This window comes from Paramisgurnus dabryanus, chromosome 12, assembly GCF_030506205.2.
Source record: "Paramisgurnus dabryanus chromosome 12, PD_genome_1.1, whole genome shotgun sequence".
Lineage (NCBI taxonomy): Eukaryota > Metazoa > Chordata > Actinopteri > Cypriniformes > Cobitidae > Paramisgurnus > Paramisgurnus dabryanus.
The window spans coordinates 12187353-12199677 of record NC_133348.1 but is presented as its reverse complement, the minus strand read 5'-3'; the positions used below and the strand labels follow the sequence as shown (position 1 = coordinate 12199677).

The window sequence follows — 12325 nt, the reverse complement described above, 5'->3', positions numbered from 1 at the left end:
CCCTGTCCGAGTGTTTTTGTCATATGTAGTCTCGTGCAAGCGAAGACAAATCCTGTAAACCTTACAAACAACACACGTTCACATCTGCACATTTCCATATCATTTCCCCACAAAACTAAACAAACTAAACAGCATAATGTACAGACGTTTTGCATTTATACACAAATCCGGACACCTAACGTGTAAAAAATACATTCATATAAAAACTGGATTTAAATCCTTCCTAAATAATGTATATACTTATAAAAATAAAAGAATAAAGTATGTTTTGAAGAAACATGTATTATATATTATAATAAATGTAAAGTTAATTTGCACAAACACATAAGTTTCATATTAAATTCTAAAATTATCATTTTTATCAAGCTCCTTATGTTCAGTAATTGCACTTTAACTTTTTTATATTATTGTATTATAACGTATATAAGCAGAACAATGATTATTTCAAAGAAAGGTTTGTGAAAGCCCTCCAAGTGGTCTGAAATTCAGTGCTTTTACGCTTTTTTCTATCAGATTGGAAGTAAATGAGTAAATAAATACTTGAGCAGTTTTTTATCTAATACTTTTAAATAATTAGATTGATACTTTTACTTGAGTAAATTTTTGTATAAGTACTTGTACTTTTACTTGAGTACAGATTTTGGGTACTCTACCCACTTCTGCTATTGCAAATATATCTTTATTTTTAGTAGTATGGTGGCTTAAAACTTTTGCACAGTACTGTATATGTTTGCTCATGTAATACTCATGTTTTGCTCAAAGTTTGCTTTTTATAGCTATTTATGTTTAATAAAAGCTTTAAATGTATAAAAGCAATATTGTTGACCATGCCAAATTGAAGAATTTCATGAAAAATGTTTATTTGATTTCGAAATCTCTAACTTTCGATTATTTTATTATTGGAGCAAATCTGAGCAAAGTTCGAGACCTTGTTAAGATGCCTTCTGAAACCGAGCAGACGCATACAATTATTAATAAAGGTTTCCATTTGCTCTCTGTGATGTCTAGGAGAAACAATTGGGATTACAAAATTGCTTTTTAATCACAAATGTCATTTGTGATGTTTCTTTAATATGGGCAGCCTGCTACGGTGAAATTCAACTGTATGATGCTTTTCAAAGTGTTTAATATACAAATCAAATATCACATTTCTCAATAATGAATTACAATTAAGAGGGAAATATCATGTGTGTTTTTAACTTTGCATGAAAGTGTGCGTGTATGTGTGTTCGCCTAGGGCCATCTCTGCATTAGGGTCTGTAGAAAATGGAATAATAGGACACAATGAGAAATCCCTGTGTTGAGCAATAAGGTGCTGATGGGATTGTTTAATATCCCAAAGCCGGTAACCAGGTTTACACACACACACACACACACACACACAATGCAGAGAGAGTGTACGTGTGTGTGATTTAATGGCTGTGTTTAATATCTCCTGTAACCAGGTTTGGACATTTTGGACATCACCGCTGGGGCCTTGTAAGTGTGTGTGTGTGTGTGTGTATGTGTGTATGTGTGTGTGTCTTATTGGCCATGTTTAATATCCTTCGTAACCAGGTTTGTACATCACCACTGGGGCTGCCCGTATCGCTACACACAACGCCCTGTCTGTGCAATCTAATATGGCAGCCGTGCCTCGCTTCTCTCTCTCTCTCTTTCTCTTTATCTCCTTCTGTCTCTCTGTCTTTCACACAGAAGCCCAGCGCCAATCAATTATCATCTCACCAATTCCGTTACATTGTGATGTATCGCCACGGTAACCAGCTCAGGCACCTGCACAACATCCCATAATTCACCAACAATGATCTCCCGTCCCATGGCAGTGTTTGATTGGATGAACAAATGAAGCGAGAGAGACAGACAGACAGACAGACAGACAGAGAGAGTTTTGGACAAGGCAGATGACCTGTTGAAGCTCTCACCTGGGCTGTGTGAACGCTGTTATGAATGAACATCATGCTGAAGTAGAAACTTTTGGTTGGGTTGTGAATTTACATCGGGAATTGACCGTGATGACCAATGCTGCTGAGCAATTGCGTGAAAATTTTGACAAATTATTATTAAGGTGTCTGCTATTGTAGAACACAGTTTGAGAGCATAAGTGGGCAATTCATGGACTAAAAGAACAAACTGGACCAGAATATTTAGTCTAGACCAGGACAAACAAACTGGACCAGAATCTGCAAACTAGACCAGAATCTGCAAACTAGACCAGAATCTGCAAACTAGACCAGAATCTGCAAACTAGACCAGAATCTGCAAACTAGACCAGAATCAGCTAACTAGACCAGAATCAGCTAACTAGACCAGAATCAGCTAACTAGACCAGAATCAGCTAACTAGACCAGAATCAGCTAACTAGACCAGAATCAGTAAACTAGATCAAAATAGACAAACTGGACTACAATAAGCGGTCTGGACCAGGACAAGCAAACTGGACCAGAATTAGGAAACTGAACCAGAATCAGCAAACTAGACCAAAATCAGCTAACTAGATCAGAATATGATAACTAGACCAGAATAGGCATACTGGACCAGGACAAGTAAACTGGACCAGAATCTGTAAACTAGACAAGAATAAGATAACTAGACCACAAAAAGGCAAACTGGACCACAATAAGTGGTCTGGACCAGGACAAGCAAACTGGACCAGAATCAGTAAACTAAACCAAAATCAACAAACTGGATCAGAATCAGTAAACAACCAGAATTCATAAACTGGGGCAGAACAAGCAAACTGGGTCAGAATCAGTAAACTAGACCAGAATCAGTAAACTAGATCAAATAGACAAACTGGACCACAATAAGCAGTCTGGACCAGGACAAGCAAACTGGACCCGAATCTGTAAACTAGACCAGAATTAGGAAAGTCGACCAGAATCGACAAACTGGACCATAATAAGAGGTCTGGACCAGGACAAGCAAACTGGACCAGAATCTGTAAACTAGACCAGAATTAGGAAAGTCGACCAGATTCAGTAAACTAGACCAGAATCGACAAACTGAACCATAATAAGCAGTCTGAAGCAGGACCGGAATTAGGAAACTGGGCCAGAATCAGTAAACTTGACCAGAATTATGAAACTTGACCAGAATCAAACTAACCCAGAATCAATAAACTAGAGAAGAATAATCAATCTGGGCCGGATTTAGCAAATTAGAACATAATTAGCAAACTGGACCAGATTTAGTACACTGAACCATATTTATCAAACTGGACCAGAACAAGGAAACTGCAAACTAGTCCAGAATCAGTAAACTAGAGCAAAACCAGTCAACTTGACCAGAATTAGCAGACCTAGACCATACAAACTGGTTTCCCAGACAGGGATTATCTTAAGCCACGGCTAGGCCTTAGTTAAATTAGAATATTTAAAAGCATAATTTATAAATAAAGACTACTGATGTACATCTTAAGACATAACACTCACACTGATATATTTTAAGATATGTCAAAGCAAGTTGTTTTAAATCAAGACAACACTAACATTTAAGTTAATCTAGGACTACTGTATTTGTAGATGTATGTGTGTAATGTTAATGCTGTTTTTAGCCTTACTATAAATCTATGTGAATATTGAATCTTAAGAGACGATGTAACATTGGGTAGAAAGGTGCCCCGAGGACGCTGTGTGTCATTTGCATCTTGGGGCTTTTCAATGTGAACGTTTCCTCCTCCTGTACAAACTGATCAAAAGAAACACATTCTGTCTGATGTTGTGTTCAGCAGCGCAGAGACTGCACGTGTGTGTGTGTGTGACTCTAAATGTGATTGGTATAAAAGCTTGATGTGATAGAAATAAAGAGTTGATTTTGTAAGGAAATGTAATGCATATAAGACTGACTGGCCGACTGATAGAGTCAAGTGACACAGTCTACATCAGTAAACCTGTAATGTTTAATGCGCTCTCTTTCTCTCTCGCTCGGCAAGCTGTTTCGTGACAGATTTGATTTGATTTGTTGCGTGTGCATGTGTGTATTATATTTTATTATGTATTATGTGTGTGTGTGTATTACCTTCTCCCAGTTCCTACATTCATATCACTGTCACTCACATTCCTCAGGCTAAAGAAAGTGTTATTACTCATCCATCTCCCTCTCTCTCTCTCTCTCTCTCTCTCTCTCTCTCTCTCTCTCTCTCTCTCTCTCTCTCTCTCTCTCTCTCCCTCTCTCTCTTTCTCTCTCTCTCTCTCTCTGTAACAGCTGTTGAATGAACAAACATTAATTTAAAGGAAGTGATCATTATCACATTATTCTAATTTTTCATTTGCAAAGACAGATGTGTTTATGAGAGAGAGAAAGAGAGAGAGACCGTGAGAGAGAGAGAGAGTGATAAGACACGTAACTTAAAAAAAAAAGATGCTAAAACATACAATGTAGACGTATTTACAACATTTTAAAGTAGCATTACTACGTTTTTACAGCTAAAAAATGTAAAACATTTACGTATCTTTCATTCCATAAAGATTGCTGTATAATTTCCCTTCAACCATTTTAGCGATATGTTACCACCTTAAGCCTACCCCAAACCTTACCCTAAACCCAAACCCAAACCCTTTTTAATAGAAAATGTTTAAATACGTAATATATTATTTTAATATTATGCAACGTAATGGACAGATAAGTTTAGGACGTTTAGTAACAATAGTAACAATATAGTATTCAAAAGATATTTTAAGCCACTACAGTTCTCCGCAAAACAGTTTATTAAAATAATTTAACATTACTGTTACAAAAAGCATAACAGACAGACAAGTGTAATCACAACAACTTATTTATTGCGAATATTTAAATGAGTACAAAAAGTAGTTAAAATGATGATGTGCTGTAGCCAAGGTCCTCTCTGGAGTATAGACGGTTTCATCGGACGCACGTGCGCTGACGTCTGGATCCGAATTTTACTTCTGGTTTCGTTTTTTTAATGACTAGTTAACTGATCTCTTGAACAAATGCCTTGTCTAAAAATAAGAAATATTTTGGTTTCCTATGTAATCTATGTGTTGTTTTTTTGCTTGTTATATAAATAAACTATGTTTAAAGAACTTTGTTGTTATTTATTCTTAGCGGAGTTTACCGGAAGTTACGTGCTGACCACGACACCCGCTTCTGTCATGGCGCATTTCTTTAAATTTCAAACGTACATCAATGGAAGCGAAAATGACGCAAATATGTCACGTGGCACGCAAAGAGCCAATGAGCATTTGATATCACTGTCGTTAAGCAATGTGTCATAAAGCTTCTTGAGGCGCGATATTTGAATTCAAATTTATATATAAGGAACGCGCGATATGACTTTACGGTTGCTGAGGTGAACTCGAATCAAGATCGCTGGATAAAGGGCTAAATTTGGATCTATGTAATCTATGTGTTGTTGTTTTTGCTTCTTATATAAATAAACTACGTTTAAAGAACTTTGTTGTTATTTATTCTTAGCGGAGTTTGCCGGAAGTTACGTGCGGACCACGACAGCCGCTTCTGTCATGGCGCATTTTTTTAAATTCAAAAAAATCAACGGAAGCGAAAATGACGCAAATATGTCACGTGGCACACAAAGAGCCAATGAGCATTTGATATCACTGTCGTTAAGCAATGTGTCATAAAGCTTCTTGAGGCGCGATATTTGAATTCAAATTTATATATAAGGAACGCGCGATATGACTTTACGGTTGCTGATGTGAACTTGAATCAAGATAGCTGGATAAAGGGCTAAATTTGGATCTGTTCCTCGCAATCGTATGAATTTTAAAGATGTGGATTACAGCAAATGAATAAAAGTAACATCTTTTGTGAATTTATGTTGTATTTTGGTGTAATTATTGCTTAGTAGTAATAATAACGTTTTATAAATTTTATTTATTTTAAAGTTTTAAAGGTGCAGTGTGTAATTTTAAGAAGGATCTCTTGACAGAAATTCAAAATAATATACATAACTATATTATCAGTGGTGTATAAAGACCTTTCATAATGAACCATTATGTTTTATTACCTTAAAATTAGCAGTTTTTATCTATATACACCGTGGGGCCCCTTACATGGAAGTCGCCATTTTGTGCCACCATGTTTCTACAGAAGCCCTTAATGGACAAACTTTGCTTACTAAATTGTCTCTGATGATGACATGTTTGTCCTGTGGTGGCTACCGTAGCTTCTCTATACGTTTCAAAAGCAAGGAATGAGCAGTGGACTGAGCCGGTCGTTGCAATTTGAAACCTCACCACTAGATGCCGCTAAAATTTACACGCTGCACCTTTAAATACTGTGAAATTCTCTGAATATCATAATCATTTCATTAGGTAAATTGGTAAACTGTCTTAAATAAATAAGTCAGAAAATATAACTAAAAACATGTCATTAATATGAGTAAAAAAAGCCAATGCACGCGATTTTAATATTTATGAATAGAGATAACTTACGTACAAATTTGTACGTCTGTAAAGCTGTAAATACATAAATAATTTACGTATTAGTCCTGTCAAAATGTCGATATTATCAGTTTCATTGTGTTTTAAACGTAAGTAAATGTATGTATGGTACAACCACACTGAAACGTAAAAATACACACGTATTCTCATGAGATCATGTTGCAGCTGCGCATTAGCAAAACACCCAAGCAGAAAAGATTGTAATTGAGTCTTTGGACACTTAAACCACACTTAAAATATATATGATTGTATTTGCATTAGGACGATATTAAAGCAATATCACACGGGCAAGCGTGCGTAGCAGATGTATATCGGCACAGCTGTGATTTGGCCACAGGCGTGAAGCTGCAGGTGATAAACAACAGCAGGATCACCAGTGTGATATTATATTATTACTTCATATTCTATTTAAGACAGAAAAACAACATTGTTTGAAACAACATGAGTGTAAGTGAATGATGACAAAATGTTCATTTTTATGGGAACTTTTCCTTTAACCTAGTCTCTCTTTCTCTTTCTCTTCCCTCTCGATCTCTTTTCCTGTGCACAGATTATTTTACAAAGGAAAGAGGAAATCTCCCCGAGGCCGATTGAGTCCACTATTCCAGAGCTGAATATCTCCAACTGTAAGTTTTACCCTTTTAAAAAATATTTAAGGACATATATTTAAAAATATTTAAGGACAAGAAAGGAGAAATATGGTACACGTCTGTCTGTGTTTGTGAAGCAACTGTATGAAGTGTTTAGTGACCAAGAGTCTGCAACACAAGTGAATGATGGGAAATATTTCTCCAGTAGCAGTTAATCGTATTAGGCGGCATCTGTCTTCCATCACATTCCCTCAATACTTCACTGAGCAGTTCTGTGGTCAAAGGCAGATTTACAGGAAATCTGTGCCGGACTGAATCTTTACAGTTTTAACAAACTTCCCAGAGTACCCACAATCTCTGTATGCGATGTGACTGATATGAAACTCAAAGTGATGGACGTGTGCGTGTTGCGGTAATCGTATTTCCCTAAGTAGCCTTGGGCACTGAGGTGCAGATAGCAGTCTGTAAATGATCAGTTTAACACACACACACAATGATCTGCTGTCTCACCATTCAGAAAACAGAAGGGAATGACATGCCTATTAGACTCTTTATGTAGCCCTGAGGCTCACCTACGGCCATGAGAGAGAAAGAGAGAGAGAGAGAGAGAGAGAGAGAGAGAGAGAGAGAGAGAGAGAGAGAGAGAGAGAGAGAGAGAGCGCCATTGAGTGTACAAATGTCTAATGAACAATCACTTTATTTTATGTGAAACAAACCTTTAACCTTTAGCAGACATTCTCGTATTTATGTACAAACCGATGTTGAGGTCTAACTATTCCTAGTGATGCTACAATGGCAAACCCTGGATTAGTTGTTGTTCACAATCTCACAGGAACTACTAACATATTTTTCATGGTAGCTTATTTGTGTGAATTTGTACCATCAAATTACTGTTTTTATACGATCTGCTTTTGCCCCTATTAAGGTGGGGTTTGGGGTGGGGGTTTCATTACTAATAATCGTACAGTCTTTTCGTCCGATTAGCCATTTAAATAGGTGCGAATTCTGTGAGATCAGGTTCTGTTGCCCTGTAACTGTGAGTTTACACCAGACGCGAGTTCAATGATTTGCGCGAGTAGATTACATACAAAGTCAATGCAAAGATGCGATCAAGATGCGTCATCGCTTGGAGCGATGCGAATGACGTGATATGGGCGTCACGTTTCCACCAAAACACGCGCTATTCGCCTCAAACGCATCTTCGCATATTCAACACTAGCAAAAAATTCGCATGACCCAAGGTTAAATCCTGTGAGTAATCTAGAGCGAGTAATGCTATGTACACACCAAACGGGGGGCATTGCGTTACTCGCTCTATATTTCTCTCGGGATTTAACATTGTAACATGCAAATTTTTCGCTCAAGTTAAGTATTTTTAACTTGGGCGAAGATGCGTTTGAGGCGAGTAGCGCGTGTTTTCTTGGCAAACGTGTATCGCGTCATTCGCATCGCCCCACATGAGGACACGTCTGATCGCGTCTTTGCATTGACTTTGTATGTAATTTACTCACACAAATTGTTAAACTCGCATCTGGTGTGAACCTACAGGTACGCAATGCCCCACGTTTGGTGTGTTTGCGCTTTAATAACACTTAATAATGTTGTATTTGTTAATAATTACTTAATCCATTATCTAACATGGTTAGCTTAGCTTAGCGCAAATGTTTGCTGTTTTGGATTTATCTTTCCAGTCACAAAGCAAGGATTGTTGATTATCACTTAAATTGTATATACACCAGAGGACACTTTGCACATTTGTACTTTTAATACTATTTTAATCTCACACAGTCAAATCTGACCACATTTAAATAATTGTAACTCAACCGATACGGCTGATCGTTACAAGTTACTGTAGAAGAAGCAAAGTAGGAACATATTATAATATTTATGCAGTTTTAAGGTTGTAATAAGGTTGTTTTTAAGGTCATTAAAGTATGTTATCTGGATCTGCACATTATAACAATTATTACATGATTTCTTTATACTGTTTGACCGCTGGTTGGAGAAGTGTTGACATTGATGGCATTAACAGAAAATAAAAGTTGTTTTAGAGTTTTTTTTAAGTTAAAGTAACAAAATGCAATGGTGCATATTTTTACAGCGTAAATTTCGGTAAGGATATTTTTCTTTGAAACAATGCATTCAGTGTGTTTTAAGAAAGTGCACAAGGTTATTTTTCAATTTTATTTTGACAAAAGAGGATTGGTAAGGTAATCGTTTTTATTTGGTTCTTGCATTGGATTGTATTCATAAAAATATTACATTGGTTACAGATAAAATCAGTTTGTGAATGCGTTGTGCGAGTAGTTTTTGCTGCTGGACATTTGTGTTTGTGTCCGTGAAGCCAACATGTTTTTGTGAACCAAATGCGTGTGTGAGTGTGTGTGTGTGTGGCTGCAGGGTAATGGCTTTAGTTCGGTGGAATGTGTGTGTGTGTGTGTGTGTGTGTGTGTGTGTGTGTGTGTGTGTGTGTGTGTGTGTGTGTGTGTGTGTGTGTGTGTGTGTGTGTGTGTGTGTGTGATCAAAAACAAACCCAGGTGCTCACACAGACACACATGTTGGGTTTTATTCAGTGTTGTTTATCAGTAGTGTGTCCTGTATGTGCAGTGACTGCTGCAGAGATAAAAACAGCAACTAAATGAGGTGACATGTTTGTGTGTTTAAGTATAAAGAGAAGCTGCTGGCCTTGTGTGTGTGTGTGTGTGTGTGTGTGTGTGCGTGTGTGCGTGTGTGTGTATTTGATGGATTGTGCTTTGTGTATTGATAAATATGGGAGGTTGAGTAATCGCCTTAGGAAAGGGCAAATTAGGAAACGGATATCATCACCTTTCATTTCTCATCTCACACACACAACAAACAGCAGTGTTGCAGTGATGGTATAATTTAATATTTTGTTCACAACCTGTTCTGTTTAGCCCTGGAAAATAAACACATAAATGATCAAAGCAAAAATGAACTGTGCCAGCAATTTTTCTTTATAATTCAATATTTTCTTTAGCTCAAGAGAAACGAATACACATAAATATGATTGTGTGTGTGTGTCTGCTTTACAGAAACGCACAACAGGCTGCAAACAAAAACAATTAGATTGTACATTCACAGCAGAAAATATCAACAATAAAATAATCCGAATTAAAATAGAATTACATAAATGAATTTCACATTTTGCGCTATGTTTCGTAGCTCTTTCAATATGCGTGTGTGTTAATCTCAATGTGACCGCTATAAAAAAAAAAGAAAAATACAATGAAAATATTCAATCGTAATTATTATCCAGTAGAAGCCGGTACGCTCGCATGTGGAAATTAATTAAATATTTCCTTTAGAAAATATCTCTCCGCTCGGCTCAAATTAATATCTTTGGAAATGAGAAAGAAACGCCCGAGGAGATCTTTCGGTGTAAAGGCTGTTTAAATTGTAATTATTAGTCCTGCGTCATGTGTCTAAACCTGTTTTAAAACCCCTGTGACTGACAGAGCAGATCTGATTTTACCTGTCTGGATTCAAATCAGTTCGGTCTCTTATGAATAATAAAAGTAATAATTGTGCATACTGTACTACAGTGCTTTTATTAAAGTGCACTTTTGATCTCAAATACAAGTCAAATTGAACAATTAAGACAAATATAATCAACATATATGATACAATATAATAAAGTATTTACATTCTAATTTTATCTTTATGCATTTTAATGCCTTTGTTGGGATAGAAATATAACTTATTTACATGTAGCCTACTGTAAGTATTTTAATAACTGTATAATACTTTTTTTATATACCATGCTATGAATACTAATAAGGCCGCCCTGATTATGTGCATTACAAATAATTTTATAATGCATCATATAAGCATTAGCATGAAGCCAAGACATATCTTTGGAAAGTGCATGATTGTGCATTTACTTTTAAACTGAACTTGGCTTCACAGGACCCAAAATAAGATTTCGACTTCACGGCTGCTTTGATCCCTGGAGTGTCATTTAGGGAAAAGCTCTTGTAGTGAACTGGACAGATGAGAGCGGCACGAGGTCTATTAACACTGCTAATTTAACTCAAAGCATCAAGCGAATGAGTCGGGCCTCTTCTCATCTCCTCACCCTGAAATCCTTTTCTCGGTGGATATTTAAAACTCTCTGTATTTAACCTGTTTTCAAACAGAGACTTACGCTGACCTGAACGCCGGCAATCGATTCTGTTTTTCTTTCTTCTTATCTCCTTTTCTCACCGTTTTTCTCTTTCTTAGTACCTGAGGCAAAGTCTTATGTAAAAACACATTTATTTTTAATGGATTTTTTAATGAATTTTTTAGCTGGCCTATTAATACAGGCATTAATTACGTTACGGCGGGCAGCGAGGGGCGAGAAGCGGTTTAATCCCGTCCTGGAGACATACGCTGCCAGCTTATCTAACGCCTGCCCAACACACACTCACAATCATTAGTCCTACATAATCACACTTTGTTGGGATATTTTTTGCATTTTTAGCCATATAGACACCAATACGATCATGAATATATAAAGCTGTTTATTGTCTATACAGTGTGCCAGCACACACACCTGCGTTTTAACCTGCGTTCATACATGCATTCATAAGCACAAACACTCACTCCAGCACAAATGCATTCATGTACACACACACACACACACAGCCCAGGGCTGGACACTTAAAAGCCACATGAATGGTGGAAGTTGTGGGATAATCCTGGCAGAGAAGAGAAGCACTCAGAAAAGCTCGCCCGCAGGCTACGCACACACAAACACAGCCTGCAGGTTTGGCCGCGGCCATCGAATACATCAGGGTGGCTTTGCATTTTACTGCTGGTAATGTAATGACGTCGTATATCAAACACACAAATTCACTGTACGATGAACACAGTGTACTCAGTTTTGAATGAGACGCAGTAAAGGTGTTAATTACAGCTGCTAATTAAATGTTTCAATTAATTATTGTGTTTGTTGCCAAACCCTGCTGTTAATTGGAGGTGGGAGGAAACCGAGAATGAGCGTTTGACAGGCTTTCCCAGCGGATGGTTGTGTATGTGTGTGTGAAATCAACAGCGTGAAGAAAGATCGAGAAAAAGACGCACGTGTATGTGTGACAGACACCAAAACACACTAACACACAGAGTAAATACACAGATCAAATGTAAAAGTTTTACACAGGTGGGTGGTGTTCAAAATATAAATTATGTAACGCATACAGTGTATCATTTTTAAGATATATATATATATATATATATATATATATATATATATATATATATATATATATATATATATATATATATATATATATATATATATATATATATATA

At 36.8% G+C, this 12325-nt stretch overlaps 1 long non-coding RNA gene across 1 annotated transcript in view; it reads left to right on the top strand.

Annotated features, from left to right (window-relative positions):
- LOC135738384 (uncharacterized) overlaps positions 1-12325 on the top strand; it is a 97090-nt gene that overhangs the window by 28982 nt on the left and 55783 nt on the right. Inside the window, exon 3 of the long non-coding RNA XR_010528694.2 lies at positions 6973-7048. This is a non-coding gene — a long non-coding RNA (uncharacterized lncRNA). The remainder of the gene's footprint in view (positions 1-6972; positions 7049-12325) is intronic.